Genomic DNA, 5,813 nt, shown 5'->3' with positions numbered 1-5,813 from the left:
CAATTTTGGGGCCTACAGGTTGTCGGCATCTGCTCGGAGCATTCTAGCTTTCGAGCCGTGTGTGTGCTTTAAGTGTTAATTCCCGTCAGGTTACCTTTGCTAAGTACTTTGTGTGTGTGTGTGTGTGTGTGTGTGTGTGTGTGTGAAATAAAGTAAAGAATTTCGGGTGTTAGCCAAAGCCTACCGCCCCACAGGTCGGTTACAAGGTTCCGTTGTTGGGACATGAATCACTTTTTCCAAGATGTGAGCCTCGATTGTTTTGGGTAAAGACACAAGGTACAGGAATGCGAAATTACACTATGGCCGACAAATTAGAAGGGCATTTATGGAAGAGGGTTCCTCTTCGAAGGACAGACAAAAAATTTGTATGGTGTTCGAAATTGGCGAGAGCTCACGGTCATGCTTGTCATTCTATTGCTCTTTTTTTTTTTCAATACTCACAATTGTGAGTGATTGTATTATGATGTCACTAAGAAAAATACAAATCATCCTCGAGCTTTTGCCAAGTCTTAGTCAGAGAGCTGATTACACCATAAAGTAGTTAAAAGATTCTATCACTTTATTTTACTTGTATTATCACCATTGCATTGGCGATGTATTTCTCCCCTTTACTTCACAAAACTCCTCCCTTCATTTGACATCCAATCTTCTTAAAAAGTAAAAATCCACTTTTATCGTATTCAAAAAATATATTGGGCAGCATGAATTAAAAGGAACGTGACCTTTTTTTTGCATATGTGAGAATGTAACTCTCCTCAAGTCACATAAATTACCAAAATACCCCTCTAATTTGAGGAAATTCCCAAAATGCCCCTCAAATTTCAAAAATTTCCAAAATACCCCTAATATTTTGTCATAAATTCCCAAAATGCCCTTCAAATTTTCAAAAATTCCCAAACTACCCCTGGTTGTGAGAGTAAATTTCTCGAAAAATAAATTTTTTTGTAGGCCTTCGCAAGAAGAGTGATTGTGTATTGTACAAGATGCTAAAACTACAATTTGAGTTGGTTACGTAGGCTTTGGAGATGAATTGCTTCATTATTTTTAGACATAATTGCCTTTTTTGGGATGGTAATTGGTGACAAATTACATGCTGAGCACTCCAAAACGGATCTCAATTGTCAAAAACGAATGAAGAATAGGAAATCTTGAACAATCCAAGCAAAATAGATACAAGGGTATTTTGGGAATATCCTCAAATTAGAGGGGTATTTTGGTAATTTTCCCTTGTTTTTTTAATAAATGTAAAGAGACATCAAATTAGCGTGAAAATTTTCCGATTTAACTTAAAAGTGCACTCACATTGTGTGCACATATGACACATCGAGCACAATGTACCATCTCAAATTGCGTGTGCATAGGATTTTTGGGATCAAGGGATAATTCTCATTTTCTTGACCAATGTTTGGAGATTTTTTTTATTTTTATTTTTTGGGGTTTGTTTAGAGAGAGAGAGAGAGAGAGAGAGAGAGAGAGAGAGAGAATATATACAAAAACGAGGTAGAGAGAGAGAGAGAGAGAGAGAGAGAATATATACAAAAACAAGGTAGAAGAGATTTGGGGTTTGGAGATTTTTTTTATTTTTATTTTTTGGGGTTTTTTTGGGCGGGGGGAGAGAGAGAGAGAGAGAGAGAGAGAGAGAGAGAGAGAGAGAGAGAGATATATACAAAAACAAGGTAGGAGAGATTGATGCAAAACTTAATAGAAAGAGCACTAGTCAATATTTATTATTCACAAAAACCACCAGAATACGTCTCAAACTCTAGAAAATGAATGAATAATGAAATCGCTAGGTATAGGTAGGAAGTGGGAGTTGGAGTTCCTACGGTGTGTCTCGTAACTCATAATATGTAGGGTAAGTCAAATACAAAAGTTGCCACTCCCTCTCAATGTGCTCACATGATTGAAAGAATTAGTAGCTCAAAAACACTCCAACAAGGAGAGAGGCAAAAGCCGTGGCAAGAAACGCAACTGGGGTTAAAGTAGCAGCATTATCATCACCAGTTGTGGGAGTTGGAGTAGGAGGTTCAACTTGTGCCATTGCACTTTGTCCGGCCATTGCCAAAACACCCATCACCACGAGGATGGTAACAAGATTGGAGAGAGCAATCCTTCCACTGATTTGAGAGAGAGCCATTGTGATAAGGGAGGTTACTCTGCATCAAGAACCAAGCAAGCAAAGTAAGTACGAAATGATATGGCCGAGTACGTACTACCCGCTTCATACAAAGCAATGCAAGCAAGAACTTGACCCAAAAAAAAACTAGGTTTAAATTGTGACAATGGATTATATAGACAAATGTGAGATTACTTCAGGCCCCAAAGCTAGGGGGTCTTAAGCACTCTTAGCAAGGTGATGAGAGGCTTTGCCATGTTGCCCTATTCAAAAAAGCTTAATCTAATAGTCCAAAATAGCTAACAACAGCCTTAAATATAATGATCCACAATTGCTCTCAAAGGATTCAAGAGTCTACAGCTAAGGCCTTGTGCAGCCAAAAAGATTCCTATGGCCTTATGTAAAGCCAAAAAGATTCCCAATGTTACAGCGAAAGAGCAAGCGTCCACAAAACAATTAGCTAATCCTACATAAGGCGATGCCCCACTTGAAAGAAAAAAAAGGAAGAAAAAGAAATTGCCTTAACTAGCTTTGCCATGTGGCAATAAATAATGGACAACGCCAATAAATAATGGACACGTGCATGGGCAGGAGGAGGGAATCAATGGTCCATGTTTATTTTGGGGATTGGGTACGATTTCCACCGTTCAATCCGCTTTTTGTAATTACGAGAAAATGGTAAACTCAAGTGGCATCGTAAAATCGACGACCCACGATGCCCCTGCTACCCCAAATAAAGATGGGCCAATTGATCCCATCGTGTGAATGCCCCTGTAAGATAGTGTTGAGGATAGAAAGGGGTCATTTTTGGAGGTGGTAGCCATGCACATTACTTCCCAAATGAAGCTGAGATGCATTTTTTCCGGAACACTGGCTCGATTACAACAAGCGTAAAAGGAAGAATTCTCTTTAAGAATTTTTGTAAATTAGTGTAATTTTATAAAAGCCACAAATTTCCTGTAGGAGAGACTTTGAAGGGAAGTATGTTTAGGGAAGGGAATTTTTAGGTGCAAATTACGAGGAGTGTGTGGGCATTTAGAGAACTAGTGTGTGGGCTCGTCCTTCTTGTGATGTGGGCTAAGAGGGCTCCCCCATAGGCCCTCTACAGGCACCTTTGTAGGGCGCCCTTAGAATGAAAATTGGGCGCTCGAATTTACACATTTTGTGCACCTGAACTTACCCAATTTTTCGAATTTAGAAAAAGCGGATCGGGCGATGCAAATCGCAACTGATCCTTGATATAGTCACGGTCCATTGATCCCCTCTTGCCCATGCCGTGTTAAGATAGTGAGGACGCCTTTCCACGGTTTTGTTGTCATTACGTTCAAAGCTCATTTTCACCTCACTTGACGTCGTCTTTTTTTATTGAAAAATTACTGTATCGTACAAATTTCAAAAGTATACATGTGGCAACAATGCACTCCTTTCAGAAGTGCATCATGTGAAAATTTACTTGCATGTGCCCGATAACTTGTCCTACTATAAGAAAATTCAAGCTATGATGTATCTACATTATGTTAAATTTCCTTTTCAGGATAACTTTCTTCAAAGTACCTTTCAAAAAAACTATATTCATCACCCCAAGTATTTGTTGAAGACTAAAAGGAAAAACTTGGGGTGTTTCACACCCAATTTAATGCCTCCTAACCCATGGCCAGAATGGACAAGAAGCTTTTCCACAAGCTACCTGGTAAAACACATATCAGAGAAGCCCCACATGGATGTTCTGCTCCCTAACCTATTAGTTCATGAGCTTGCTTTTCAACTAGGCTCCATGGTTCAAACTCTTTGGCTTGCCTATAATTTTGAATGAGGGGTCAACAAGCAAATCGTTAGACCCGTTTTGACGAGTACAATGACTCCAATTTGGCCATCTTTTTGGCACTCATGTGATAACACCCCTACTTTAATGTGCAATTTTGTTCAATTTTGTGGCATGGAAAGTTAGCTTTCTATACTATATATAAAGCACCTTAAAATCTATACTATATAGAAAGCAGCTTAAAATTTTGAAGTAAGGAGAGACCCTCAGTGTGTCACGTTCTGCTTCATTTCAAAGAGAATCTTTAGACAAACATTTAATTGAAAATGCAAAAGTGAAAGGTAAGTACTAGGATGGTAGAAAATGAAAAGACTTTTGAGGGTGTTTTTGTAGTAAAAACACAAAAAGATCTTAGTACTTTATAATACTTACGCCTATAGTTTTTCGTAGGCCATTTCACTCCGGACCTCAATTTTGATCATTAACTATTTTTATTTTTTAAAATCATTTGAAGGGTGGCTTTCATTTACATTTTGAAGGCCATAAATAATTTTTCTCCATGCGTTGCTCAATGAACCTCCCTTCGGAGGTTTGCACGGACCTTCTATGTCGTAAATGATCATTGACTTCGATGTTCGATGTTCAAAATTTAAATATATGTATTCTTGTGTGTATGTGTGTGTGTGTATGTGAGAGAGAGAGAGAGAGAGAGAGAGAGAGAGAGATGTAGGAGCCCATTCCATTGTCCAAACTTAGGCGACACAGTTCTCCATGCTCTTTCTCTCCCCCCCCCATCATTAGCGATGGCACTTCCCTGTACATTAGAGCATTGTCGGGGCTGACGTATTGAGAGATATTTATTTGCTGGTGATTTAGTAATTGAATCAAAAAGTTAAAATGGGTTGCAATGGTGAATACAAAAAGACCTTAATGTGGATGCAAGGATAAGGCATCTAAGCATTGGATGCATTTGGGTTTCTTCTTCGGCTAGCAATGTTGTTTTAGCTTCTAGGAGCCATTTCCACCAACTACTTTAGCTTCACATAGCTTTAATACATTGGCAATATTAAACTACACATGCATTCAGTCTTGTCGATCGTCAGGGGGTAGCAACATCATTCTTTATCACTTTTCCACGGCGCCTCTTACCCTTGCTACGGCCAGCCACGTGGTCAACAATGGTAGGACCTTCGCCCTCGGCATCAATGGACTTGTCCACCACTTCAGCTACAAGCTCTATGTTAACTTCGGCTGCCACCTCGTGAAGCACAGCTTCCACAGCAAGTCTTTGCACAAGAGGAGTAGGGGTGACCAAGTCAACTGAAACCACCAAAGAGAATATTCAAAGAATTACGTAAAACACATCATACATGTGAGAAGAAGCTTGAACAAGATTACCTTCATCAATGGGTTGTTGTTTTCTCCTCCCTTTCTTATACTGCATGTAACCGGCGATGAAGACATGGGCTAGCTTGGAGTTGTGTGGAATGGATGGGTTGTAAGATCGCAATGCATGCTTTGCTGAGGCTATGTCCTTACTATCCTCGCTCATAGTATGTTTCTTAGCAAGGCGTTGGTCGGGGATTTCCGCAGTGAGACCATGCTCTCTAGATAGGTGATATACCCTACGCTTCCTACCTACTATGCCTACAATTCCTGCTCGTAGGTCCTGACATGTTGCGAGTTTGCAATAGAATATCTTTCGATTTAAGGACAAAGAAACAAGCTCCTTGTACTACAATGATCCAACGTGCCATGATTAATCCTTACTCATGCATAAACCCTAAAGCATGATTAACCCTTACTCGTGCATAAACCCTAAAGCATGATTAAACACACATGGCTAAACATGATGAACACCAATATATGTATCAATGGTTTACATACTCTTGTTCATCCTTTACATATGCTTATATATATGTATGAACGGCTTAC

The 5,813-nt window shown here is 39.4% G+C and overlaps 1 pseudogene; it reads right to left on the bottom strand.

The window, feature by feature from the left end:
• Positions 1–4,944: 4,944 nt before the first annotated feature.
• LOC147418991 (uncharacterized) overlaps positions 4,945–5,813 on the bottom strand; it is an 8,582-nt pseudogene continuing 7,713 nt past the window's right edge.

Source organism: Adiantum capillus-veneris, chromosome 29, assembly GCF_014529385.1.
Source record: "Adiantum capillus-veneris isolate H3 chromosome 29, ASM1452938v2, whole genome shotgun sequence".
Classification (NCBI taxonomy): Eukaryota; Viridiplantae; Streptophyta; class Polypodiopsida; order Polypodiales; family Pteridaceae; genus Adiantum; species Adiantum capillus-veneris.
The sequence above is the reverse complement of the archived record's forward strand: the minus strand, read 5'-3'. Positions and strand labels throughout refer to the sequence as shown.